Genomic DNA, 15,008 nt, shown 5'->3' with positions numbered 1-15,008 from the left:
GTTGTAAGAAGAAGCAATCTGACAATTTTAAAAAATGTTTTGTGTGATAGTTCATCTAAGACAGAGAGTTATTTAATCCAAACCAGTGTGTTGCTTATGGTTTAAAATCCAGTCAGTAGTGTGATAAGAGAATATGTAGAAGCACAGTAAAATTACAACTTTGACACATTTTATATACATATTTTATCTGAATACTATGGATGTATGTTGACAATTAGTATTTTTCTCAAAGTAAAGTTATTGTTTTACTGAATGACATATATATTTGAACTCAGAAGAAAGAAAACCTTAATAGTGGTATTTCTAGGTAAATGAATAAATTAGAATTCTGCTTTAAAAGAAAACAATAAAGTTAACACTGAATCTCAAACAAATGGGGAATCTAAATGAGAAAATAAAAGATGTATTCTTATAATATGAGTTGTGTCCATTCAGAAGATAACTTGTGGAAAGATTCATAATGAGGCTTTCAAATAAATTATGATTTCTTTAATCACAAATATGTATTTCAATTTATAAAATAGTCCTTTGGCTGTAAGTTTAGAAAACTTCCGTAACCATACAATGATGTAAGGTCATTGACAGTTGGCATTGTTTTTGAGTTATCTGTATTTATACATCAACACTGAAAAGCTTAATAAATTACAGACTAACAAACATGTAACTCACTGTTTACCAAACAGATGTAAAACTTTATGGCAATTAAACAGAATTTGCATTATGCTATAGATGTTTTCAGAAAAGATTACTTTTCTTTCCTTCAATTTCATTGCTAAGTTTTTTTGTGTGTGTTTTTTGTTTGTTTGTTTGTTTTTTCCCTCCTTGTATAGGCTCTTTAGTGCTATTGTCCAGAAAGGCAGTAAGTAACGGAATAAGGCTTTTGTTGGGAGGCAAGAGTTGGCAAATCAGCCAGTTTCAACAAGAATTCTGCCAGTTTTAGCCATTGTGTGGCCATTTGGGGAAAGGCTTCAACATTTTATGTTAAAATACTGAGTTATCTTCTCATTTACCCTAATTTGAAAGGTCATTCCCTGGAATTTAGTAAAATCTGAACATTAAGTATATTACAGGAAGCATCTTCTAACTTTTTTCCTTTCAAAGTCAGTGAAGGAATACATATTAGGTTGAAGTAAGAATAAAAAATGAAAATTAATTTTTGAATATTTTCTTTTTGGAAATATACAGTGATTCTAACACCTTCAGTATTTTTACTCCAGCATCTCTTGAATAATATATAAACTCACATGAAGCCAATATCCAGTTTTCTGTGAATTAGACTCTAGCATAAAGAAACATTCATTAATTTATTCATTTATTCATTTAAATATTTAGTAAACAGTTTTGGGGCACCTAATATACAGCACTTATCTAGGTGCTTCATATATATTAGTGAAATGAAAATCAGGCAGAAATCCTTGCACTGCAGCTTACACGTTAGTGGGTGGATGGAAAATAAAAAATAACAGCAAGGTTGGGTATGGTGGCTCACGCCTGTAATCCCAGCACTTTGGGAGGTCAAGGTGGGCGGATCACTTGAGGCCAGAAATTTGAGACCAGCCTGGCCAACATGGCGAAACCCCGCCTCTACTAAAAAATACAAAAATTAGCTGGATGTGGTAATGCTGAGGTAGGAGAATCGCTCAAACCTGGGAGGCAGAGGTTGCAGTGAGCCAAGATCATACCCCTGCACTCCAGCCTGGGCAAGAGAGCAAGACTATTCAAATAACTAAATAAATACAAAACAAAACAAAACAAAAAAACAGTAAATATGTAAATTATAGTAGATTGGTGCAAGATGATTAGTATTACAAGAAAAAAGGACAAACTAAACTAGATGAAGAAGAAAAGAAGTCTGTGGTGGTATAGATGTAGGTTGATTTTAAATAATTATCGATGTAAGCTCTTTAGAAGAGTTCACATTGGAGCAAGATTGCAGGGTGGTGAGGGACTTCGGTATATGGATATCTGAGAGAAGAACATTTTATGCTAATTGAAAGAAACCCACAAGTAATTCTTGATTCTTCTTTAGAAAATGTGTATGTCTTTCTTTAAATCTGTGCCAATTGAAATCAGAAGTACTGGCAATAAGTAAACTTGTCTAGAGGTGAAGGACTTGATAAATGGAAGAAGAGACATTTAAATCTGGAATACAAGATCTATAGGTCCATAAGTAAGGAAGATAGCACTCTTTTCATATTCAGATGCTAATGTGATGCTTACGTAATGTAGAGCAAAAGACAAATAAACTTAGAAATTATTAAAATAAATACTCCTTCATACTATTATGAGATTATTGTATTACTATTATAATCTTATATCAATGAAATTATATGATGTACAATGATCTTTATTCCTTACCAAAAATTTAATTTCATTGCAAATAGTTGTTAAACTGGAATGGATGTACTGTTATAACTGATGTCCCTATACATATTAGGTTGAACTAAAATGTCCAGACGAATAAAAAAACATGTCTGTTATAAAGACTATTTCCCTTCCATGATGATAATATCATGCAACTATTTCTGTAAGGAAAATGTAGACCAGAATGTAGGACAAGCCTTTAAGTCTAAACTATTTTGAGTAATTAGGGGTAGAACGTTGTCAGAGTGTAAACATCTAACATCTTCTATTTCTTTTAAAAAAGCACATGCCATTTCAAGACCTACACCATAGTTAGATTTAATGAAACATTGAGATGGAGTCTCTCTTTTCTAAGTTAGGAATCCATTAACTAAATTTATTTAACTTATCCAGGCCTCTAGCTTAGGAAGCCACATGTCATATTTAAGGTTTTGAACATATGCAGTCTTTTACGGTACTGGAGTCAGGACAGTTGAGAACTTACTGAACGAACTTAGCTTTCAGGATTAGTATGAAAAGTTACACATTTAATGGATGTTTTTGAAGAATGCTTGTGTTATATCTAAACTCAAATATAAAGTCTTTGTTAATTTTGGTGTGTATTTACTTTGAAGGAAGTAGACTGGAATTTGGTTCATTAAATATAAACATATATTAATTTTATGATCAAAATGACTTTCACACTGATAACATGGAACATAGAACAGGAAATCCTTTTGGAAAGTGCATAATTAAGGAAGTTAGCTATTGTGAGAAATTCAATTAATTAAAAAATTAAACAATATTTAGGAAAATCATTATATGAATTTCACTCCTGCCAGGTTGTTCCAGGCCTTAATATTTGCTCATATCTCATTTGAAGGCCTTCCTATTCAAATTAATGAAGACAAATATTCATCAAATCTTTATTCTTAGGAATATCACTTTCTTTAACCATGGTATTTGCAATGGAATTAGACATAAGAATTTTTTTTTTTTTTTTTTGCTGGGCGCGGTGGCTCAAGCCTGTAATCCCAGCACTTTGGGAGGCCGAGACGGGCGGATCACGAGGTCAGGAGATCGAGACCATCTTGGCTAACACGGTGAAACCCCGTCTCTACTAAAAAATACAAAAAACTAGCCGGGTGAGGTGGCAGGCACCTGTAGTCCCAGCTACTAGGGAGGCTGAGGCAGGAGAATGGCGTGAACCCGGCAGGTGGAGCTTGCAGTGAGCTGAGATGCGGCCACTGCACTCCAGCCTGGGCGACAGAGCGAGACTCCGTCTCAAAAAAAAAAAAAAAAAAATTTTTTTCAAAGTAGGAAATGTAAAAATTGTATTAGAAGCAATTGAAAGGGAGATATTTCAGAATATCTTAACCAAAGAAAACATAAAATTGCAAACACAGTGAATCTAGTTGTTGTTTATTTCAGGTTTTTTGATGTTTTGTCAATAACTGAAGGTTTGCTATGATAATAAATAGATACATATTTATTATATGTATTTGATTTATCTGATTTATCAGACATTAAAAGATCTGATTTATCAGGTTTTGTCATTTTAGAAAACACTCTAGTTAAGACATTGAGTCTTGATCTTGTGACAAGATGAAAAATAGAGTGACAGCCAGCAGTATGGATTAAGACTTTACACTTTGATTGGAACTGTCTTTACATAACATGGAAGTGGTGGTGTTGTTGTCCAGAGTAGGAGACCTGTCTTGCTGGCCTTTGACACCTAGCATAGGGCCAGGCACCTCATAAGTACTTCTTATAAGGTACTTTTATGGACCATATTGTTTAATCCTAGTATCCCCTAATAGAAATAAATGTATAGTCATATGCGTTAAAATATAAATATTCTTTGACAGAAATAAACTCTGGGATGAAAAAGCAGTCTGCTTTCTTCTCCCAAATGAAATATACTGCAATATTACCAGATTTCAATTTGTTTAGAGAAAGAGCAATTTTGGTATACAGGAAAATATGTTACTCTTGACCACCTGAGGCCAGAATGTAGCTATTGGGCATATGGTTTGGAAAAAAGTGAATGTTAGACAGGCTAAGTGAGAAAACTTAGTGGAAGGAGAGGGATACCAAAAGGGAGATGGAAAATTGCCAACTGCAGATTGTACTTACTGTATAGTTTTTCCTAAAGCCCTGCAAGTCATGCCTTCTGTTTGCTGGGAAAACTCTTGGCCATTTGTTTCTGATGTCCATGTCTGTCTTTTGAATTCTGTCCCTTACTCCCTGATCTATAAAAGTATCTGAGGTGGCTTAAAAACATTACACACACACACACACACACACACATATATATGCACACACATATACATACACACGTGTATATACACACATATATACACATACATATATATTTTTTACCTTATTTTATAAGAGTAACTGTCACGTGAATTACCTGAAACACGGGTTTTTAAACTGAGAGTTGAAGAACTCTTAACATAGCTATCAAAAAAGAGATCCTATGAAACTCATGCAACTGTATGCAAAACGTGAGTCCCTTTGAATGTAGTTTGTTTGTTATTTATGGAAAAAAAGTTTTTGGTTTCATTACATTCTCAATGTGGGTCTTAATTTATAAAATATTGAATGATAAATTCTTAAAATGAATTATGTTAAACCAAAACCTAATTTTTTTTTTTTTTTTTTTTGCCCTCCTGTTGCACAGGCACTCTATTTTTGAAATATAATAAATAAGAAAATACAAGTGTCTTCCATTAGGTGGCAGTAATAAGTTCCTATAATAAGAACTTTAAAAAAAAATAGTCAAAAACAACTTGGAATCCTAAAAACTGAATTTATTGAATCCTTCTTAATGTTCTCATTTTGAGATCGTGGAGCTGCTATAATAGTCAAAACTAAAATTTTCTGACAGATGTCTACATTTATCTCTACTGTAGTATAGTCACACAAGTAGCAAATAAATTTGTATAAATAAGTTTACTTTTATTATCCTGTGTTAGAATAGATTCAGTTTGGATTTGGTGAATCATATCACTATTAAACTTTGCACAACTTTGGTAATGAGAATTCTAATAATAGATAATACACAATAGCATAATGAAATATTTAGGATTTAGATTCATAATATATTGAGGATAAAACCAGAGTTTTGTCAATGAGGATTGTGCAACTTTGGGTTTCATTGAGTTTCATGTGTAAAGAAACACAACAATTTTTGTTTAATATACCTTTTTAAATTGTTCATATGCAGGTATTTTTAAGTGCTCAAGTTCTATGGAGATAGTAATTATCAATATAAATTTTATTAGGTTCTGGCATGTATTGTACGATAGCAAAAGGATGATCTAATACTGTAATTATAAATCACACTTGTTCACTCTTCCTGTCTTACAGATAGATTGCATTCTGTCTATCCATATGGATGTTGATTGTTTGGAATGAATTTTCGCATAGAAACAAATTATGTCCTCAGTCTCATTCACAACAGACTTAAGGTGAACATGAAAATTTATTAAATATGTACCAAATGCCAAGTGCTAAAAAATTTCCACGTGTTAACTCATGGATTACTTACAAAACCTTATAAAGCAGTATGATTATCACTTACACTTTATAGATGAGAAAGAGGAACTGATAAGTGGTAAATTTTGGGTTCATATGTGGATGGTCTAAATCCAAAGTGCATCACAGTGTACTTCTGTAAATACCATATACCTACATTTCTAAAATAAATGCAGAATTTTTTTCTTAATTTATAAAGTATATTTGTAGAAAAGACAGAAACAAATATATCATTAAAAGTAATATTTTAAAGACATATTCAGATTGACTAATAAAACACTAAACATGTTACTCTAATATTAAGTTTCCATTACTAAGTACAAAATAAAAATCACTGTTTTGTATTGATGACATTCTTTTCCCATGGTTTTAACCCTCTTTTTCTATTATAATGTTATTTATTGCTCTCTGATACTTACCAAAATTTCTATTTTTCCTTCAAATTATCCTTGGAAGAAAGGCAAAATCGAGGTGCATGTGCAAAATATCTGCATAATCATTGGTCTCAGGTTAATTAGCAAACACCGTTCAAATTAACACTCATTTGTAAAATTTATGAATTCGGTAGTTGGATACAAGAAAAATTTATCTTCATTTTGGTTAATAAAACCAAACCTGTGTGCTCATGAATATGTATTGATCCTCCGTGTGACTAGGCTGTAAGGAGATGGGCACTTATAAACCATCTAGTTGCTATGTAACTAAATCATTGCAATTTAATATACCAAATGATATGCTCAAAATTTTCTATAATTATATGAGAAACATAAATGAGCTTAAGTTAGCCTAAGTCTGAATAGAGAAATAACTACAGTTTTATGCAAAAGTTTGTGGCATATTAACATTTTTTAATTCAAAAAGATATGTTCTGTGTTAAGGGAAATAAGATTTGTCTGAAAATTGGGCTTCATTCAGCAATGTTAATAAAATATAAAACTATAGCCTCAATACCATAGCGGTTATTTATGTATTCATTTTGGCTTATGCTAGGTTGAACTGGGTTGGGATTTTTGTCTTTTTAATTTTTAGTAATGGAAAAAGTGTATAACACATTTAATTTGAACCATGAAAAAATTAAAAAATAAAACTTTTTTAACATTTCAAAAGTAAATACACTAGTTGGGCCATCTTTGCAAACAATAATATTTTGGTGTGTTAGTTTTGAATAATACTGTCTCTTAAGTAAACAAATGAATTGAAGCAAAAATGGAAGAATTGTATTTTAGGAAAATATTTGCAACTTATTACCTGATAATAATTCTAGTAACCTAGGAAACAGAGACCCTAACTCAGTTCACAGGCAGTGATACTATTTTATATTTTTGTAAGAAGTAAGACCTTATTGTGTCCTTAAAAATGGACACATTTCTTCTCTTTTTTGTAATATAGCTTATTACAATTAAATTAATTTGATTTTAAGATTATTCAAATAAGGAAAAATGCAGAGATTAATTGACTTAATCTAATTCACATGGTCCATGTGAATAAATGGGAAAAGGATAGATCCATCTGGTTTGAATGCGGAGTTTATCTTGTATTTCTGGTAAGTTTTTATTTTCCACCTATTTGCATCATAATATTTTTGTATATTAAATGAGAAGATGTCTTGAAATAATTTGTAATCTAGTATGGTACATGTACTTTGTCAGAAAAATAGAACATACCTGAGAAATTGTGAATGTTTATAGTTTACCCATGGATTTGAAAACCAGATACAGATAAATGTTTTAAATAGCTGTGTACCATTTCTCTATCTTAAGCGTATTCTCCAAAATTCTGAGTAAGTCAAAACTAAGATACGTTACACACTTGACTCTCATAAGAGTGTCTTTCATTAACACCATTGCAATGATAGAGCTTGTGTTTATGGTTTAATAGCTTCTCTGAATGCCAAGCATAAGCTACGCAGTAAAGCAAAAGATTTTAAATAATGTTTCTTGAACATATTTGTATTCTGAAAAGTTGGTACTGTAATCATGATATCTCCAAAACCAGAATTATTTGTTAAAGCTGTATTCAAGGTCATATGTAGAGTATGAAATAAATTTTGTTTACTGAATACATTTTTGATCCTTTAAAGATTATTATTTTTTTCTATAAAGATCTAGAACAATCTTTTAAAATTAAGTTACTATCAAACTTCTGCCATGTAGATAAAATTAGTAACAAAATATTTTTACAATATTTCCAAATATGATCTAGTTAGAAATATGTAGTGATGCTATTAACTGAAATTCAGTTAGTCTTTATGTGTTTATCAAATAATTTGTCCACATTAATTTGTAAAGCAAATAAGGTAATCATTTTACCTTTATATTATTTTCAATATTTTTTAATTAAATTTTATTTCTGTTATGCATGAAAAAATAGTATAATATGTGCAGGTGAATGTAAATGTTCTTACAAATATGCTAAGTATTGACTTCACTTAAAATTCATACATGTTCGGAGTTACCAGTGAGAAAAGCATATACATCTTGCCCATTCATTTAAAACAATTTTCAAAGTTACAGACCCAGTATTATTTTTAAAAAGGTTTTTGTTATTCCAGTTTTTCAAAGTGAATGAACAGTTTCATATATTATAAAAATCTACATATTTTAACTTTTAGTATAATGCTTTGGTATGTAAGATAGAAAAAATCTTGTAACAATAACCGAAAACATTATCTCTTTAAGAAATAGAATATTTCAGGTAAAACATATTTTAGCTCACGTTATTCACATAATATTTCAATTCTGTGTTTAATTTTACTTATGTAGAATTGACTGTAGGCTCAATGCATTGATTTTATGATGCTACAAGGAAACATCATCTAGCAAAGTAAACTCATTTCTTTATGGCTAAAAGCATGCATTGATACTCTGACATTCTCTTATTAAAGAAAGCACATTTTGAACACAATAATATGAATTTTTATTTCAAACTTCCAGTTATGTCCTCAAAGATTTCCTTTGGCGAATGACCTTCAATGTTCATCGTCTAGTGTTTTTCAAAAGTATTTTTGGAAAACAAAGATTATAAACCAGACTGTTAGTAAACTCATAAACATTTAATCAAATTATACAAGAAAATTATGGGTTTGGGGCTGGCAATTAAACAAAAATTAAGGAAGTTTGGGAGTTTCTCATTATAAAATATGATCATAATATAATACCTCCTAAGAAAATAATCTGAATTTAAAATAATGTTGTTTTAATTTTTGTTACTAACCTATCGCATTGGGTTAGTAAATGTGTTGTTTCCACTTTCTCCTCCATTTACATAATGGCTAAAGTCACATTCTAAAAACACTCTTCCCATTTCTACACATATGTCAGGGAACTCAGTACAATTGAAGATTGAAAAGAGAGAGAAATCAGCCATGATACTTTTAAAGAATCACAAACCTAAGAATTAATTTAAATCTTCATTATGTTGAGGAATTTGTGGAAAAATTGAGTTGTAAATTACTGAGGAGTTACTCAGGATGTTTGTAGCCTACTATTAATGTGCCAGATATGAGTGATTAAGTACAGGATGCTTCCAATGCAGGACATCTTGGAAAGTATAATTTCATTTAGGTAAGAAAATGTATAACTTAAAAATTATATCTATCAATGTCATTTAAAATTTGACATCAAACTTTCTCCAGCAACAAATTTGTGATATATCTATACAAACAATTTGTTAAGCAGACACTAGTTTCTTAAATTGTTCAGGACAGTCTGTACCATTGGAATGAGCATTAACAGATGTTTTATCTCAACATTTCAGTAAGTTCCATCCTGGAAATTCTTTTTTAATAAGTACTTTAATTTCTTCATTTAATCATCTAATATACTTGTTTAGGAAAGCTGTCACATTTCTTTATCCACAGATATCTTGGTATCACACCCTCCTCCAAAAGCTTGCAGAGGGGAACCAGTCAAGTTGAAGTATTCTCTTAAAGATTTCAAAATTAAGAATTGTTTTAACAATCTACATTTCCTAAACTCTAGGTCTTTTCTTTGTAGCCGACACCATGATCCAAATAAAGAGGAAACAGTTCAGGGTTAGTAGAAGACAGATTTAAACACATCTGGTAACAATGAACAACAAAAATTAGTTCAGTAGTTACAGATGTATGTGTAAATAAAGGTGAAAGGCAAATAAAAGCAAATGTAATTAAATGCAAAGTGATTACTTTTCAAAACTCTGCATTGTGTTCAACCACAGAGTAAGTGAGACTCCGAAACCCATTAAGTAGCTATTCTTTCACCTCTTTCTTAGAGCTGATAACATGGAAAGTTTAAAGACCCTTCCTGGAGGAAAAATGTTTTCCAGCTGTCAAGATTCAAGCTTAGCTAATAGTAGAGCTAATTTTAAAAGGCATTGTTCTCTGATTAAAGTATTTGTTCAGAAATATGTCTTTTAATCCATTTAGATTTTTAATACTTGCTAAATTTATTTTCTAGAATACCATGGTAAACAATATTATCCAGTAGTATTAGATTTTGTATTAACTTTGGGGTAATAGGCTGTATTTTCTCTAGCATGTGAAATAAGTGAGAATATGTTTCAACATTATTTCAATGCTATCTACTAAATTCTATAATAGAAACATTGTCAAACTATATGAGAATGCTACTTAGAATAAATATATTTATTTTGAATGTGCACTTACCCAGTCCAGCTCTTAAGGAAATTCTTTGTGAAATATTCTTAGGATGAAACTTTACTTTCTGAGATTCCGCAGAAGAGATTTACCCACAGGCAAGGTGGGAAAGAGTGAAAGCTTTGCAATGTGATCCTGCAATCAGGATGAGATTCAGTTAGCAGAGCTTGATGGTCCTAAAGTAGGAGGTGACACTCTGCTGGAGAGAGAGAGGTTGTTCTGAGTAGATTGTAAGTGTTGTCAGATTGTAAGTGATCAGCAGCAGAAGGGAAACATCAGAGCTTCCTGTTACATCACTCTGACCCCGCCTGCAGTTAGTGTTAGGTTACTTTCTTTCTCAAATAGCATACCCCAGGAAAGCAGCACTCCTTTCTTATTGTGAGACAAGAGCAAGAAGCAGCCTGAACAGGGAGAGATCATAGTCTGTGTGAATGCATTGTTACCAGTAAAAAGCTGGCTGGCTTTCACCTTGACTGAGTTCTGTTAGAACTTGCCAAACAAGCTACTTGTGATTTGAAGGAAATCTGAATATAGTATTCTGCTCAAAGAATCAAAGAGTTAGGCGTGTGTGTGTGTGTGTGTGCGTGTGTGTGTGCGTGTGTGTGTGTGTGTGTGTGTGTGTTGAATTATAGCTTACAAAGTATCCAGGAAAAAAATATCTAACAAATCTGTGTTCATAGCACAACACAGAAAAAAAATTAACTGCATTCATCATAATTGGTTTTGTGATTTGGCTCTTAACTAATTTGGAGCTCTGCTAATTGGGTGCTATTCCTCCATCAGTTCCTAAGTGCAGTTCCTAATCAGTTACTTAGATCAAGAAACTTTATCCTGCAGTTTTTAAATCTTTTATTTTTTCCTTTACCTTCTTCATAACATAAGAACATGAGTGTATGTGTTATAAATTCAACTTGTGTATGTGTGTGTATAGAGTGTTTCTTTTATAATATATAATATATAAGTATTATATTTGTCAAAATAGCCTTTTGAATAATTCATAATTTTAAAATTATTGCACACATTTACAAATATTTGGTATGATTATGTTATTTATAATATAAAAATAATTTATACCACAATATTTTTAAATCAATACAATCTTAAAGAAAATGTAGATATGTTATAATATTATAAAATAATATAAATACAAAGCATACTTTATTTCTTAGACAAAATTTCATCTCAAAGCATAATTTTTCCTGAATATGTTTAATACATCATTGGATATGATCAGGGGAAAATGTTATAAATTTGAAATGCTTTTGTCATTTTTATAATTTGGTAAATGTATGATATGAAACAATAATTATAACCCCTGTAACCTAAACGGCACTAAAAGTCACTTAATTTATCAGGGCATAAATTTTCTCATCTATAAACTAGAAGAGATAGCTTTTATCTCTAAAGCTTTGAATTGACAAATTTCATAACATTTAGAAATAGATAAGATATGGTGAGGATCATTCAATTCTTAGTAAATTGTTAGTGTAATTCCAGGATAAAATGAGGTGCCCATACACCTTGTAGGCAAACAAAGAAGGTAAAGGCAAAATAGATTCAGGAATATCATGTTTTTAAAGCAGGGTGCTCATGTTCATATTTTTATTGTCTGAATTAGTGGAAGGAAATGTGTATACACTCTTTGATTTTAAGACCAATAAGATCAATATTGATAAAAAATTGCAGACATATAAAAATAGGATATACCTTAATCTCTGTAATTATGGTTAATAGAAAAGACTTGTAAGATCTTGAGTGACACCGGTGAACTGGTTCTGATACTGTCTGGTGCGATCCTTACAAAGCTTTTTGGGCTTGGTGTTCCCATCTTGAAATTCAGCACAAAACAAATACTAGATTTAATATGAAAGTAATAATGGGTCATGTCTTCTCATATTCCATGCTAAGTATAATATATGAATCCTATAAAGATATTAATATATAGTTTTTGAATTTAATTAAATCATTGAAAGCTAAAACTTTTCCCAATATGTTTATAAAAGCATCAATATTTTTGTCTTTCCAAAGATTCCTTCCTTCCTCCCTCTTTCTTTCTTTCTCTCTCTCTCTCTTTCTTTCCTTCTCTCTTTCTTTCCTTCTCTCTTTCTTTCCTTCTTTCTTTCTTTCCTTCTTTCTTTCTTTCTTCTCTTTCTTCTCTTTCTTCTCTTTCTTTCTTGATGGAGTTTTTGCTCTTGTTGCATAGGCTGGAGTGCAATGATGCAATCTCAGCTCACTGCAATCTCCGCTTCCAGGGTTCAAGCAATTCTCCTGCCTCAGCCTCCCGGGTAGCTGGGATTACAGGCGCCCGCCACCACACCCCGCTAACTTTTTGTATTTTTTTTGTAGAGACGGGGTTTCACCGTGTTGGCCAGACTGGTCTCAAACTCCTGACCTCAGGTGATTCACCCACCTTAGCCTCCCAAAGTGCTGGGATTACAGACATGAGCCACTGCATCCGGCTAGATTCATTGATTTCATTTGCCCAATACTAGTAAGGTCTACTGAACGAAAAAGATTCATGTTTTGAGCTCATAAGACCTTAATCCAATGCTCTTTCTCTTCTACTCTATATCAAGTGCTATACTTTATGGGGTGTCTTAATGGAAGTTGTATTATTTATATTTAAGTTGATGGACACATGGGCCCACGGTTGTAGTCCATGAAGACTCCTTGGTAAATTTTATTAATATCATCTTTAATTATTATTTAGACATAACAGGAAAATTGCATCCTAGTAATCCTTAAGAGCTGCCATTTTATAAACTTCAGAAAAAATAAATGGTACAAGGACTTCCAGGAAAGCATTCAGGGTATTCTAAGTTATGAAGGAGCAAGTGATAAGATAGATCATAAAAACTTCTCTAATACCTACTGAAACATGAAGGCAAATGTTTGGAAAATTGTAGCAGAACTAAATGAAAACATTTCAATAATCAATGAAGCCATTTTGAGCCAACATGGCATTATATGGATTTATGTATTATAATCTTTTTTTCAGAAGACATTAAAACCACTTGCAATAATTTAATTAGTACTGACCAATTTGTATTTTGACCAATTTGTATTTAGGTAATGTGCTAACTGTGTTTTAGTGAGATAAGTAAAAATAGAATGTTCCCTGCTATCTAGTCCTTTAATGAACAGATTGACTAGCACCTGATAAGTCAAGGGCCAAATTCTGTGAATTTAGCAACTGATGCTGCTAACATAGAGTCTAGATGTAATGATCCAGAGCACTGCAATAAGGTTTTCTGTAGAAGTGAGGAATGGTGTATAAGTGTAGAAATATATGCATATAATGTTGGACAGTCACACATTTTCATTTTAGAATCCTACATGCAGTATTTGTGCTTTTATTTATGCTCACACATAAGGCTCACAAGCACCATTTTCTTCCAATAGGGGGTGCTGGTTACCACGTGAAATGCACGTTGACTCAAAATTAGGAGGAGGCTAACTCCAAGTTTCTGGGCTACTGTTTATATTGAATATGTTAGTTAAACCGGTCCAAAATGTGGTTTGGCAAATTTAGTTTTCTACTGACTGAACTGACCACTTATTTTGAATTTGTATGGATACTGCCTTGGAGCATACTTCTGCCGCAAGAACGAACAAAATAAAACAGAGCACTTTTACAGGAAATATATTAAGGACAGACTTTCCGTAGTGGGACTGCAAGAATAAGTCAAAAGAAAGACTTTTTAAATAATTATTATGAAGTTTTAAAAGTGATTACTTTATGTTAATAATTCTTCTGTGTTCTTGTCTGAAAGTAATTACTTATACTTGGTGATAATTTATGCAGTCAGCAATATTATATATAACTTGCCTTATGATAAATGCACCAATAATTTGAGGAGAAATACAAAAACTTTACATCAGAAGCCTATGTGTTTACAAGCTTTGCATTAAAAAACTACTTCTAGCAAGGAAACAAGTTGACCCGACCTTTTATTATTTTACCTAGCAGTTGCTGTTAGCATTTTTCAAGCTGCTTTCCAAAACAAAAATAAATTGCATTTAGTAAAAGAATCTGAATACAATGTCTGGGACATGAGAGTGAATATGCTATTATCTATTACTAAAACCAAAGGGCTGTTTTTCACTTTAATTGCGCACATAGCTATCATTTTAAAGAAGATTACAATATTCTTTTAAAAATAGGTACTATGAATAAGAATTTGGAAGATGAGGAAAACTATGTTTGAAATGAACAGTATATACATCAGGTCAGATATGCAGAAATGTACAACAGGTTAATACACAGATAAATAAAACTATTTTATAGCCTATATATAGAGTTTCTTTTAGTATTTAATAATGTATTTTCTCAAGAAAGCCAAGTAACATAAAAAATAATTGGCAAAACATTTGCCTATTTAAAAATTCTTATACCCTGATGGATTTAGATCTTCTGGGGAACTTAGTATTTTCTTACGGATATTTATGAGTGTTGGGGGGGTGGCTATTGCTAGAATAAAGTGCT

The 15,008-nt window shown here is 31.6% G+C and overlaps 1 protein-coding gene across 2 annotated transcripts in view; it reads right to left on the bottom strand.

Moving 5' to 3' along the window:
• Window positions 1-10,785, bottom strand: part of CALCRL (calcitonin receptor like receptor) — a 104,539-nt gene extending 93,754 nt beyond the window's left edge. Inside the window, exon 1 of one of the 2 annotated variants that reach the window (XM_030916460.1) lies at window positions 10,532-10,785. The gene's annotated coding sequence lies outside the window, so the exon portion shown is untranslated. The remainder of the gene's footprint in view (window positions 1-10,531) is intronic. The other variant, XM_010370308.2, reaches the window with a different exon arrangement.
• Between the last annotated feature and the right edge of the window lie 4,223 nt (window positions 10,786-15,008).

Source organism: Rhinopithecus roxellana, chromosome 14 (genome assembly GCF_007565055.1).
Source record: "Rhinopithecus roxellana isolate Shanxi Qingling chromosome 14, ASM756505v1, whole genome shotgun sequence".
Lineage (NCBI taxonomy): Eukaryota > Metazoa > Chordata > Mammalia > Primates > Cercopithecidae > Rhinopithecus > Rhinopithecus roxellana.
The sequence above is the reverse complement of the archived record's forward strand: the minus strand, read 5'-3'. Positions and strand labels throughout refer to the sequence as shown.